Consider the following 14,901-nt stretch of genomic DNA (forward strand, 5'->3'; position numbering starts at 1 on the left):
TTACTACAGAATTCTGTGTACCTTTGGAAACAAGTAATTAAAAGCACTGTGTTTTTTGGCTCGTAATGTCTCCATGCTTCAGTTTGTCCTTTATGCTCACTTAATGGATGGTGAGGTTTCATAGCTGCTTGTAGAGTTTTCAGGTTTGGAGCTGAAGTGTATGGAGAATGAGGACCAAATATTCAGCTCTTCTTGAGCTGAACATACCCAGCTCTCCCAGCTTCTTTGCATATCATGCTCTAGCCCCTAACCATCAGGACAGTTCTTGCAGTGGTGAAAGCTAATCATATACCGAACTGTGTTGGCAAAAGCGTAGACAGCAGGTCAAGGGATGGGATTATTTCCCCATACTCAGCACTTGTGGGATCATGTCTGCTTACTGTGCCCAGTTCTGGGCTCCTCAGTACAAGAAAGATGTTGACAAAATGCAGCAAGTCCAGCAAAGAACCCCTGAGGAGCATCGTTAGTAACTGGCTCCCATGGGGCTGTTGTACCACTGACCTTTTGAGTGCAGTGATCCAGTCAGTTTTCCATGTGGTTTGCAGTACACCCATCTGGTTCCAGCTGGCTATAAATCATGAAATCATAGAATATCTTGAGTGGGAAGGGACCCATAAGGATCATTGAGTCCAACTCCCTGCTCCTCACGGAACTACCTAAAACTGAACCATATGACTAAGAGCGTCATCCAGATGCTCCTTGAACTCTGAGAGGCTTGGTGCCCTGACCAGTTCCCTTGTTCCAGTGACTGACCACCCTCTCAGTGAAGAACCTTTTCCTAATGTCCAATCTGAACTTACCCCGACACAGCTATATACCATTGTTTACAGTTATACTATTGGAGACTCTTTCAAAAGCTGTGCTCTCCATTTCTTCATTGGGCCTGTCGTCTCATTACAGAAGGCAATCTGGCTGATTTTTTTCCCTTGGTAAATCCATGCTGGCTGTTCCCAATCACTTTCTGGTCATTCGTGTGCTTGGAAATGGGTTCCAGGAGGATTTGCTGTATAACTTCCTTTGGGACTGATGTTAGGCTGACCAATCTGTAATTCCCTGAATCTTCCTTCTTGCCCTTTTTGAAGACAGGTGCAACATTTACCTGTTTCCAGTCATCAGGAGTCTCCTCCAATCACCGTGACCTTTCCAACGTGACTGAGAATGACCTCACAGTGACATCAGCCATTGTTGCATCCCTCAGTGCTGTTTGGGCATCTTGTCTGGTCCCAGGGACTTGAGTTTGCCTGGTTTGCTTAAATGGTCCCTAACTCAGTCTTCCCCTGCTGTGGGTAGTTTTTCAGTCCCCTGAATCCTTCCACTGGGCACATGGAACAGGAGGGCTGAGAGCAGCCCTTGCCAGTGAAGACCAAGGCAAAAAAGGCATTGAGGACCTAAGTGTTTTCCTTTTACCGCTAGTCCCCTGTCCCATTCAGATTTGGGCCCACAGCTTCCTTAGTTATCCTCTTGCTACCAGTGTGCATTTAGAAGCCCTTCTTGCTGCCTTTCACATTTTGTGAATTTTCATGCAATTTCAAGCTTTTCTAATTTTCATTCTGACATGCCGAGGCAGAGTTTCAGTGTTCCTCCTGGGGAGCACACCCCCACTCTCATCTTCCATTCGCTTCCTTTTGTGTTTGAGCTCTGTCAGGAGTTTCCCATTCAGCCGCCTGCTTCTTTCCACACCTGCTTGGCTTCCCACACATTGAATTGGACGGTTCTTGTGCTTTGAGGAGTTTGTTCTTTAAGATCAACCAGGTCTCCTGGGCCCCTTTGCTAGATTATCCCATGTAAGTGCTCAGTGAATGGTTTCTTAAAGCTCTCCAGTGATTCTTCTGTCACCATAATTGTGCTGGGAAAATGGTTCTGTTTGTAAACTGATTTATATGTCATTTCAGATTTGGTTGTTCTTCTCTGTAATTTTTGTCTCTCTCCATGTTAAACACATTATATCTCTTCCCTCTATTTCCATGTAAGTCTTTTCTGTCTGCTTTATAGCCTCTTTTTGCCGGACTCTGTCCAGATATTTTCATGTGCTTTATTTGATGGGGTTTTTTGTTTATTGTTTTTTTCTTTTTTTTTCCTTACGCCTCCCTTCTTTATACTGTCACAGGTAAATAATCAAAGGGAAAGGGCAAGAGGCACAAACTTTTTTTTTCATTCTGCCGTTGAGTTATTTAATGACAAAAGCAAATTGCTATCTCTATTTCTTATCTCTAAAATGGGTCTCAAATTCAGTAGAAGGAGTTTAAATTCTTTTTGTTGAAGATCATAGACAACAGACCAATTTATTTAATCACATTTAGTACACTCTTAATCTTAGGATTGGTTTGAGATTCTATCCCAAACTGTTCTCTCAGTTAATGGTTGTCAAACTTATCAGCAGATGCTGCCAACCTTCAAAATTGTGTGCTGTGCACCATGTACCTTTATCCTCAGACTTTTAATAACATTGCTGTTGAAAATCCACCTGAAACGATGCTGTGGACTAACTATAGATTAATTGCCAAGACCCTGATGATCGCCACGTATTTAGAAACTGAACTAATCAAGTTACATATTCCATGTAACAGTGTTGCCAGCCCTTCGTGGAGATTCCGTTCCATTGCTCAAAAGAGTAAAGACACAGGTTCCTCGATTCAACCCCTTCTCCCCCAACCCTCCCATGATTAAAAGAATGGGCATCTATCAGTACTCTAGTCCTCCAGACTCTATGGAGAAAAATCCAACTTTATATTGTAATTGCATGGAGAGGAGACTAGTTTTAGTGACTATTAATCTATTTAATTATATTACTGTATTCCTCAGTCTTACACAAGAATCTTGTTGTGTGTGCTGCTGTCCAAACGTAGAAAAGGTTTTCATTCTAAGTGATTTGTGTCTCTAAAGCGTGCCCCTCTGCAGCCTCTAAGAAAGATATCTTTCGATAATTCATTGAGCCTCAAGTACTGCACCCAGACAGAATGTCCCAGAAGACTGTAACCTGCAGGAAGAAGTGAGTGAGATGAGGACTTGTTGGTATACTAGCAGCACACTGTATGATACGAAATTCCTGTGTGCCTTCCCAGTTCAGGTATGCGATGCAAGGGGCAGAGAGCTTAATTTAGAAAATTTCTAGATCAGAAAATTACTTGTACCTTCAGACAAGTCTCTCCTGGAATGAATAAGGTTGGAGAGGGGTATGCTGAGTGCTGTGGAAAGGTGCTATGACAAGGAGTTTAAAGGTAGTATCTGGGCATGCACGCAATAGTAAAATATCGATTAAACCCCTTAGTTCATCTTGTCTGTATACGGGGCTTTCCCTTGTAATCCTTTTCCTGTGCTAGATGGTTACGGTGAATAGTGGCAGTCCGTGGTGTGCACCTGTATTTTATAGTAGCCTTGCAGAGAGGGAAGAGAAGACAGGCGAGGCAGCCTTTGCTTTACATCTCTGCTGAAGTCAACCACACAGTGCTTATTCTAATGCCGTTGGTGTTGTGTCTAATCTCAAACGTGAGCAGACATAGGGCTTAGTAAATTGATGACCTCACTGTCTTCCCATCTTTCTCTCCTGATAACGAGATGGCTAAAAGGCTCAGGCAGTGATAAAGCTGGAAAACTCAAGCTCACCTAAATAAAGCTTGCATTTTGGGTGGCTTAGTATGATTAATTTCTTCCCTGAAGGCCTGGCTTCAAATCCTGGTGAGACCAGAAGTGAAAAAGGCATGTGAAGATCTTCAGTTATTCCCTGCTTGGTGTTTATCTCTATGGCAGAAGTGGCCCAGGAAACTTGGTGTATGGCAGGCCTTAGGAGAAGCAAGAGGGTTGTGAGGAAGGGTTGTGGGAGAAGATGGGTCACAGGCTGTTTGGCGCACAGCTCTCCTGTACTTTCCCAAAAGCCAAGCAGGCATGTGCTCAGACACTTGCAAAGTTTGCACGTTTGCACACTCTGGTTGTGCACCCTCCCTGAACCCTCTGCCCCTGTGCCAAGATGGCACTTGCTGGCTCCTGCTGCGATAGTATCTGCTGGCTTCTGCCTGTACCCAGCACAAGTGAAGCCCTTTGTGGAGCTAAGGCTCATGCTGGCTGTGACAGTGTTTTCATAAGGCTCAAACTTTTATTCTCCACCTCGTTCCTTTGAACTCTGCCCACCGCTCTGTGAATACTAACACCAGCCTATAAATTATCCAGCAGGGCTCTGGCACTTTAGCAGCCTATGTTTTCAGTGGCGTGCATGCATAATCGATCCAGGAGACTGCCTCTGCTTTTAACTCGGGCGTTTGCAGAGACCTTAGGCTTTCAGAGTTTTCAATCACAGCTGCCTGTATGTTTGTTCACTTCTCTGCCTGCCTTCTCCTCTGCGACCCACACACACCCCTTTGCATCTGGCTGGGTACCATGTCATGTCACAGTGTAACTTGCCATAAGTTTGGGGGCGATGCTATAGGCAACCTTCCTATGAGGTGCAGGAGCAACAGGTCACTGCAAGCAACTTTCATGTAGAGTATCGTGCATCAGACTTTGAAAGGCTCCATCCTGACTCACTGCTTGGGGGTTGGGGGTGTGTGCGTCTTTGTCCCCTGATGTGCCTTATTGGTCAGCCTACTGAGCAGGTGCTACTCTCCTTTTCTTCTCTCATTTTCCAGGTGAAACTCTTAGCATCATAAATGCTGCCGCTGTGACTCATTGCTCTTAGCTTCTTTAAGTAGCTGGAAAGTTGCCTTACACAGTTGCCTGCTGACTGTGTGTAGAGTTTGAACTCTGAAGAGGTAAATGGCTGCTCTGGTATTTGGCTGCTGGGGTTGACTCCTCTTGCCTTGGAACTTCTCAGTGTCCTTACTTAGCTCTGTCCACAGCCAAAGTGTCTCAGCTGAATCTTTTTACTCTTATGTTTCTAGGGATAAGTTGCTCCAGAACAGTCAGCCCAAACCTTTGTCTGAACTTCAAATGGAGTCAGCCTTCACTATCAAGGCTTCACTTATCTCTTCCAATCAGTTCTTAGTAAACCACCCTCTTAACACTGGCCCATCATCATGCACCCCTGCAAAAAGGTTTGGTAATTGCTTCCTATATGAGCAGTCAGTTCCTAGTGAAAGATTGTGCTATTTGAGAGGAGGAGCAGACAGGGTATGGGTTTGGTGTTTGTGTGATTGGGAACTCTCAGTGCTAGGACTTAAGGGAGCAAATGGGGAAAATTAGAGGAGTCTAATAAATGATTTAACTGTAGAGGTGCTGGAGACATGGTTGAGGCTAACAGCATAGATGACAATCTGTTAGCAAAAGAAGCTGAAGAAGTAGGCGGTGAATAGGTGAGAAAAAGGAAGTTTTAAGAGCAAGAGAGGAAGACATGAAGAAAATTACCAAGCTTTTGGTGAGGCAAAAGGATAGAGGGAAGTAGGAGAGGCTGGGAGGGAGAAGGACTAGAGAAAAAGTTTTTGAGTGAAGAGAGTGAATAAAGAGAGCAGAAGGCAGCTTTCTGATTTATGAAGTGTACATCTAACATAACTTTGTGTGTGTGCTGACCCCACTGACATCTGCACAAACTGCACAAGGGCCTAGCCAACTTGCACAGAAAGGGAGAGGGGAGAGCCAGGAGGCAGCACTGGAGGGGGAGTCTGGAAGGAGCAAGGTGGGAAAGGAGACGATCTCTGGGAAGGGAAAGAACGCCAGGCAGTGGGTTGGACGTGGGGGAAGCGCGGGGAAATGCAGAAGGGAAAAATTAAGTGACGAGACTCCTTTTGAGGAGGAACAAAATCCCAGAAGAAAGGCAATGCTTTTAATATTTTTATTCTTTGATGTAAAAACAACCTCCAAAACATTCAACATGCCTTCCCCCTAGGTGTGTGATGGGAGAGGTAGGTTGCAGAATGAATCATAGATGTCTCATATTTCTAGGGTAGAGTGTGTGAAAAAGCAGATCGCATGCTTTCCTGAAATCAGAAAAAAGAGACCATAGCCAGTATTGACACTGTCTGTTGAATGTTGAATATGTTTTTGTGCCTGATGGGAAATGTGTATTTATTTGAGGCAGAGGATTTTCAGTGCGTGTGTGTTGTTTAAGGAGTGCCCAGCAGCTTCATTTTGCTTTTGAAAAAAGAAGTGCTCTCCTTGGGCTCACTTGCTAATATTTGGGTTTCTGCAGTTACATTTCCATATGTATTTTTCCTTGCCTATTTGTATGGGTCTAATCCAGCTCAACTAACAGGGATCTGACTGCTTACAAGAGAAACAGTAAAACTGACTTGACACAAAATGCTGTCAAATGCATGGAGTAAGCATTTAGGTGAAAGGCATTTTCCCTTCTAATCCTTCGGTTCTATCAATCTTAGGTGTTGCTTGTAACAATAGCAAATAAAAAAGTACTCAAATCAAATAATGACTTTTTTTTTTAATTGGTAGTATCCTTTAATGGAATGTAATTTGCCAATGACAACTTATTTTAGGATCCAAGACAAATAGCAAGAAAGCTTTGTAGGTTTTTGTTATTAATTTTAAATGTGCTTAAAATCAGTGTAAGATCTGTTAAAAAACAAGTGCAATTTTCTAAATTTTAAAGCCTGCTAGGGAAGAAGTTGCCAATTTTTTATTCAATTATTATCAACTGCCTTGATCTCACTCAGTTTTTTGTTTGTTTGGTGTGGTGTTTTTTTTCTTTTAATATCAAAATCTGTGTCTGTGGTGAAAAGGTTTGAGGAATCATATATTTTTGGACCACTTAAGTTATTGGACAGGCTAATAATTCATAGTGAGGAGAAACACATGGATCAGCTACATAGAGGATTGCAGGAAATGAAGAACATGGAAAGGCATTGTGAAGAAATGAGGAGGGTGCAGGTTTGTATGGGGTAAGGGGATAATGTTCCTTCTTTCATCTCATGTACTCTTCAAATATTGCAGTCTGACCAAGTTCCTGGGAAGGACTCGATGTGCAGCTTGTGACTGGAAGGACAAAACATGGATGTATGGATTGGGGAGGGAGGATATTGTGGGCACAGCCCCAGGTATGGACTCCAGGTAGCATTATTATGGTGTTACTCCTTCATTTCCCACTGTGGGTCTCTGCAGCTCTCCTGTGGGATGTCTGTTGCAGCCCATCCTGCCCCTCTTTCCTGGGGCTGGCTGCATCTGCTCTTGGTTCATTTCCTTCTCTGGGGGAAACTGTGGAGTCGGCAAGAAGATTAATGCTGACCCTTGGCACTTTTCTTCTGGATGCCACTGCTTTTCAAAGTCCTTAATTACATTTTCTTTGGTTAAAACTAGGAATGAAAAACGCACCTTCCATCAAATGACCAGCCTGAGTCTAGAATCTGTAATTGTGTATCCTCATCCCCCCCGGCTTCTCTGGATGGAGAGGGAGAGGTTTGTGCTTACCCTTGGAAGAGCTCAGCTTTCTCTGCTTGGTGCGATAGTGGGAGGTCTCTTGGGGAGCTGACGTTGGCTGGTAATGCCTGCTGGCTGTGGCGAGGAGGTAGAGGCTTGCTTTTTGGGGAGTTGGTATGGGAGTGGGAAAGGAGTGAGGTCCAGCAGCTCTGCTGAGGATAATAGGGAAGCACAAAATTGGAATGACTTGGAAGTAGCGTGTATGATGCAATTTCTTAGTCTGTGCAACAATTCTGTAAATTTAAAATATAAGATCTACCTGCGATCCCTCCCCCTCTTCTCTGATGAAGGAGGAGAGGAAGTTGAGCATGCAAAGGAACACTGTACATGCAGATTGAGGCCTTGAAGACACCAGTGAGCCTGTAAGTATGTTGAAAGAAATGAGGCCTACAAGACCAAGAAATGTGTTCTTGAAGCAAGACTATGCTGGTGGGATTTTTCTATGCAAGGTAGTTAGTGAGGCTCCCCAACCTCTCCCTAACAACTGAGATCTGTTTTGTTGATAATAATTAGCACTCTGCTGTCTTACTCTTCTCTGATTTAGTAGGCGTGGTTTGTTTTCAGCCCCTTCCTATCCATTTCTTCCTTACTGCCTTTCCTTCTGCATGAACAAAAACGAACGTGAAGTGATGAGGGCAGTAAGGGTCTCTCTTCTGGAGAGAGCAGGCATTTGCTGTGTTCCAACAGGGAGGGCTCATGCAGAGTTACTGGTTCGCATATCAAGCTGGTGGCTTAAAGAATTAACAACTGACCATCCCCGAGGAGAAGGAACAGGGCATGACTTTTTGCCAGCCCTGCAGCTGCTTTTGCCTTGGTAATGGCTAGATGAGGTGGACTTCAGCTGAGCAGGTCTCCTGTTTCTTTGAGAGAGAGGGGAGACACTTCGGATTTGTCTGAGCTCTCCTTGGGTGTCAACTGTTGAAATATATGGTGGTGAATTATACACATGCAAGATGTATGAAGTGAAGTTGAACTAGATCTTGTCATACTGTTCTCTGGTTTCCATCTTTCTCTCTTTAGCCAAATGTTTCCTTTTGCTGAGGGCTGCACTGCCTGTAGCATGTTCTTCTCCTCATCTGAGGCTCAAATGACACTTTGTTTCTTGGCACTGCATCAAGACAAGGACATTTTGCTTCACTGAGGACTATGGTGCAACATTTACTGGGAGTAATGAAGTCAGACTGGATGAGAAGAAAACATGATCCTCCCTTCAGTTCTTGCGGGATATATCATCTAAAGAAGTATGTGGAGAAGCCACCAGAGCCTTCATAATAAAAGCCATGCTGGAGCGTGCCACCCTCAAAAGGAGAAAGAAGCTGCTTCCCTGCCATCTTCTGGGGTTTTTCGTGTTCCTGTGTCATGCTTGCAGTCTTTCATCGGTTCAAGATTTTAAAAACTTTTTCCACCTGGTCTTTGTGCTGTGGCCACAGTGCCAGAGGGCACACCTGATTAGTGTACAGGGTCACCCCAGGAGACCTGGGTTAAGACTGAACCCAAGTGCCAGGCACAGCACACTTGATGAGCGTACTTTTCCCTAACGGGTGCTTTTCCCCATCTCACAAAATAGGTCTCACAGATTGGTGTGGCTGATGATGTCCACGCAGGAGAAGCAAATGGTTTGAAGTCAAACAGGTTGGCATGGATAGAAGCAGAAATGTTTTGGGATGGAGCCAGACAGTGAAATAGAAAGGCTTCAAGTTCTGTCTGCTGTCAGCTAAGGGCCTGGGAGCTGTGGGTCAGCACAGCTTCCTTTTGAATTGTAAACCTTGATTTTCATTGTGGTGCTGTGGCTAATTTACTTATGTTGTTATGGCCATGTTGTGTGTCACCTTGCCTCATCTACCTTCGCTGGGTATCCCTCATTTCCCAGCCTTTTTAATCATATTGAGAGCCGCCTTCTTTGTCAGACTGACCTGCCAGTGCTTTTGTGCAACAAATAGAGGAGGGTGCAGTAACGATGGTGAAACTGGGCAGCATGAGCCAACCCTCTAAGTAGAGGGGAAGACTGTGTTTCCTTGGGCTGAGCTTCTGCTTTGCCTTTTCTCTTACTGCTCACTCCTTCCTTGACAGTCCTCTGTGGTGTCATCTCCTTTAATCCTTGCGCAGCAAAGGTTAATGTTAATGCTGTGTGTGAGGGAAGGAGTCCCTGCTGGCACAGGAAAAGAATCATTTAATAAAAAAGTAATCATTGATCAGTGGCTCCAATCCGTCAAAGGTCACATATTGATCCATCTCTCATTGTGAGTTAGGCCCTCTGTTTTAATGACCTAATTCCCAGGTAAGTTTGTCTGTTATTTGGTGGAAGTGGTGCTAGGAAACCCTGCCTCTTACAGGAATGTCACTCTTGGCATGTCATGCCAGGGAATAAAAAGCCTTGCGGTAATCTCAGCTATCCATGCTTTAAAGTGCTCCCAGTCCTGCTTGTTTTGTACATTTGCTATCTCAAGGAAACCAAAAGTTGCAAGGATCACGGAGGTTAAATGTTCTTTTGCTGCTGGGGATGTCTCTTCAGGCCAGAACTGAAATACAGTAACAGAGGTAATGCAGAGGAAGGTAAGATACTTGTGAAGCTGTAATTGTTCCTTGTGCCCTAATTTAGTTTGAAAGAAGTAAGGACAAATATGAGAGAAGGCTCCAAATATCATCACATTTTGTTAAAAGTGTCTGGCAGGCATTCCTCTTCCTTCTGGCCCTCTAATATGAGCTGTAGGAGGGCACACAATGAGATGTAAAGATGTCACATTTTTGAGTGGTTACAGAGAAATTCAAGAGCCGCGTGTAATCCACTCACTGCAAGGGATAGCATTCACCAGCACTTCTAATATGATATCCCATTGGAAACCTCCTGAGATGTAAAAATCCTATGGGCTCAACTAGCTGTGGAGCTTGTAGGAAGGTAAGTTTTACAGCATTCTCTGTAAATCCCATCCAGGTGCTGGTTGCCAAAGGCTGCTGCACCTGGATGGGAGCATTCCCGCTTGCCATGTCTCTTACTTGTATCCTATTCCCATACAGCACAAAAATATATAATCCAATCTTTTGCATAGAATCTTTTTATAGGCATACTAAAAGTGGCATTAAAAATATAGGACTTAATATATCCTTTGCTGCAAATGCTGCTACATGTAATATTCATGTTGTTCTAGAGTGCATGTGCACAGGTAAGGTGGGTAGCTCAAAAAGGCTGCAGCTTGTAGTGCACATCTGAATGGAAAGAGCAAGAGGAGCCCAGGCCAGAAGGGCTGTGGCATAAATTGACAGCAGTGGAAACTGAGATGACATTTCATGACATGATGTTGTAAAGTTAATAGAGTTAACCAGGTTTTATGACTTTATCTACAATTGCAGTTTCTGAAACAGGACACACAGGGTTGATCTGAACCAGAAGAGGAGGATGCTGGACTGGAGATGAAAAGTGCGAGTTGCTGTGGCAGTTTGCATCTGCTCCGGTGTAGGCATCCTTGAGGATTTGTCCTGTGCTCCAAATCTCAACAGAACACAGAGGAAGTTCACCTGTCTTTTGGAAATGTCCAGGTTAAACTTCAGGAAGAAAGAGCAGCTCAAAATTCCACCTTCAGGGCTTGTTGGTGTCTTTGATTATAAAATATCCCCTTCCTTAAGCATCTAATAAGAAATTTAGGATAAAAAAGTACTTTCTAGCTTTACTGAAGCCAATGAAATTTGCTTCTGACTTCAGTAGAGCTGAATATTACTTAATTTCCCCTAATTCTTTGGATAACATTAATTGCCTTCTTCCCCTAACAAAATGTAGACTCTCTACACTAGAACTGTGTGTGTCTGAGAAGAACAACAGTAAATGAGGGAGGATCTATCATCTGCTGCAACTGTGACTTCTGGCCTTTCTTGTTGTCTTGATGGAGTAATGAACATCTCTGCTTTGTTTCTTTTGCACCCTCTTTTCGCTGCTTTGCTGATATTTAGCTCCTGAAGCATTTCTTCTCGAATGTCATATACCTCACTGGAATTTCCGAAGATATGTTGTGCAATAAATATATTGATACCTTCTGCAAGCAGAGATGGTTTGTACAGTTGTATTTCACCATGTGCTGTGAGCAAGTGGAGGTCACTGATTTTCTATTTCTTGTCTCTTGTGGGAGCAGGAATGTGTGGCACCTCTCTGATACTCCACAGGGACTAAGCTCTCAAATATCTGGTAGTGTGTGATGGGTGCCTGTGTGTGTGTCTGTTTGGGGTCTCTTCAAGCAGACATGTAGAGTTACAGAAAGGCTATAAAATTTCTCTGGGGATTTCATTGCGAGCTGCTGGAGCGATTAATGAATAGCAGCAGGGTGCTATGTGGGTGTTTGCTCCAAGGCTGTCTCTGATTATACAGGACAGGGACTCGCACTTTTTCACACAGAAGAAAAATGAAACAGTAGTATTTTTCTTGGGGAGTTTTTTTTCTCTTTTAGAGTGAACAGGCTGACTTATGGAAGAGGAGTGCTGCTCCTCACTGGTGCATGGGTGTCAGCTGAAGCCTGTACTACTGAGCTACTCGGTGCTGTGGTTCACCGCAGACTACATAGGTACAGAAGAATTTCAGAGAAGGAGATTCTGCTCTGGCCCCTCTAAGGGTACATTATTTTCCATGGTTATTGATGGTCTCAAGTGGCAGAGCAGAGTGGAGTCCTTAAGTAAGTTATGAAAGGCCATCAATAACTGTTGGAAATAACGTACCAAGAGCTGGTCTCTCTTAAACCCAGTTAAAAACAAAACCTGTTTTTAGGCTTTGAATTGACAGAGTTTGTGGTTTGGTTTGGTTTTCACTTAAGGTCCTGGAGTGGCCAGGGTGGCTGGCTATGCCATGGAAAACAACTGCTTTGGAAGATGGCAGAGAGGCAGGCCTGGGAGTGGAAAAGGAACTTAATGCTTTTTATTCTGACAATTGAGGGGAGGAGGAAAGAGCAGATGAATTCCATGGCCTACAGCACAGAGAGCACAGAAATGTGGATATAAAGTGATTTGTGGGGTGTGTGACATGAGGGAACACTTACTCTACTTCCTGATGGGCGTTTTACTGCTGGTACCCAGCTCTGGGGTTCAGGGTCTCCACCAGTGGTGGAGGATAACATTCATCCTCATAGCATCTGATGCAGGCCAAGAAGTAACGCTCGTGGAGTTGCCTTAGCAGTACCAGCAGCTATCAACACAATAATACATGGTTCCGCAATGATACCCTGGCAGGTCAGGGAAAGAGGAAACAACTGCAACTTTTTTCTTTATTAAATTGAAAGATGTGTTAGATAGTTTGTAGCTACACAATATAACCGTTGGCAAAGCAAGTGGGGAATAGGATCCACTGCTTCAGCTTTGGACAGCTTTTGATGGCTGAATTGCTCTCTTACCTATAGAGAGCTTATAACACGCAGTTCAGCATTGCCAAATTGGATAGAATTAAGTAGTGGCACCAAACAGTCTGTCCAATTTATTTTGAAAGATAGTTGTTGCCATTAAACTAAGTAGAACATCCCACTGATAACATAAATTTTTAAATTTTGGGTTGTCTTTTTAAAGCTTCTTATATGCATTAAAAAGAAAGCCCCCAAACTGATCACAGGACATCTTTAAAATGTCCTGGCCTGTATCATGACCCACGATCATGGAAGTGTCAGCCTTAATAGCTTTATCCATTCCCCTTCTGTAAAACAGAACTAGTGTTGTTTTAACCCCTTTCCTGATGTTGAGGAGTTAAATTTTGTGACGCACAGTCAATTTCTTTAGATTAATATGTGAGGCATCAGTTGGTCTGATGGTCACCATCCTTGTGGATGCTATTAGCTTATGATGAATATGAGGTAACCTAATTTGGCTTAAGACTTTCTTGTTATGAGCTGAATTAAATTGGATTATTTGCTGTTGACCAAGAACATAGACCCGTGAACCCCTCAGTTGATGGGTGCTGTCTTGGTAAGCCACAGTGCCTTAACTGTGAGTCTATGCCCCTAATATGTTACCCGGACCTCATACTCCTCCATCCAGCATTGTCTCTTCTCCAGTATTTTTCCTAGCTTATAGAAGAGATTTTTGCATCAGAGACTTAGTACAAACAAGCTGTGATTGACCTTTTAAACCAAACAAGCTTGCATGTTTCCAATATGAAGAGACAGCAGACAAGCCTCTGGCTCGAGGCAGAAGATGGAGAAGAAAGGGAGGGATAAATATCAGAGGAGTAGGAATAAAAACCATGGCCTTGCTATGTGGAGCAGAGAAAAAAATCAAACTTCTGCTTGCTTTGTCGATATGTCTGACATGTTGCAAGACACTTTGTAGTGGGAGTCTCTGCTCTGTGGAGAGAGGAGGAGGAATGTGCCTGTGTGTATTTATAGACCATAAATATTTGTTTTGTGCAGGTTTTAGATACTCTCTCTCATCTGAAGATCCCCAAAGTTCTTCTCAGACTTGGCATCTGTTCAGCCATGTAGAGGACTTGTGTGCAGGTAAAGTCTGCTGTAGGAGTCAGCTCTCCCTTGGGCTAAATGCAGTCTCTTGGGTTACCACTAGGCAAGGAAGGTTTGAATTTCATCTGGGAGTTCAAAAAGAAAGATACACTGAATTAATGTCACATGTGTACTCTGACCCTTGCCCATCCTGATTGTTTTGCTCACTTTGTCCACATTAGAGACTGCACTTCTTTGATGGTATTTTCTAGAGGAAGCTCAATGATCACTGTACTCTTGGTTTTTTAAGGGATTCAATGTATTTTGTCCCTGGAGTTGGGCAGCAGGGCTGACTGGTTGAAGAGCGTGCCAGCTGAACATGCAGAGGGCAGTTGGTAAGATAGAGCGTAGCTGCAGGAGGTGAAATGTGGGTGAGGCAAGGATTGTGTCTTGCCTGTTCCTATGGAAGGACTTCTAAAAGTTGTAGTTATGATTTTGCTTTGAAAGTTGTCTGAAAGTCTGCAACTACACAGTCTGTACATGCCTTCTTAGGATAAGTGCTTTTTGCCCCTTATCCTCACGTTAAACTATGTTTACTATATTTACTTTGCACCTTTGACTTGTAGTGGTGTATTCTTTTATCTAGGGACTGATGTTTCTCCAGATCATGTTAAATGATGACAAAATGAAATGCAAAAATGAGTGCTGTGAAGGTGTCCCTGGGCTCTTTCCAAATACAGATCAGATGTTTTGGAGTTTACGTTTCACCTTTGGGTGAGCCCTAGGTCAGGCTGTGTTTCCTGGCTAGGAAAATATTTGAGATCTGAATCAACTGTCAGGTTCTAAGTGCTGAGTGAATGGGAGTAGAATTTCAGGTTTTCTGTTGATGCTTGTATCATTTTTACCTTGCCTTGTGATCCATGGCTTTAAGGCCAGAAGTGGCCATTATAATGATCCACTCCAATTGCCTGTGTAATGGGGGAAGCTGTATGACCTACAGGATGTGCTCATATACAGTGAAGCTATTTTGGAGACTTAAAACATTCTTGGGAACAGTACACTGGGGACAGTTTTTCTCCCCCACCATTCTTCAGCTTCATCTTAAATCCTTTCTAATGTTTATTGGCCCTTTGGGGCTCAGACTGTGCCT

The sequence above is a fragment of the Ciconia boyciana genome, chromosome 6 (genome assembly GCF_034638445.1).
Source record: "Ciconia boyciana chromosome 6, ASM3463844v1, whole genome shotgun sequence".
Lineage (NCBI taxonomy): Eukaryota > Metazoa > Chordata > Aves > Ciconiiformes > Ciconiidae > Ciconia > Ciconia boyciana.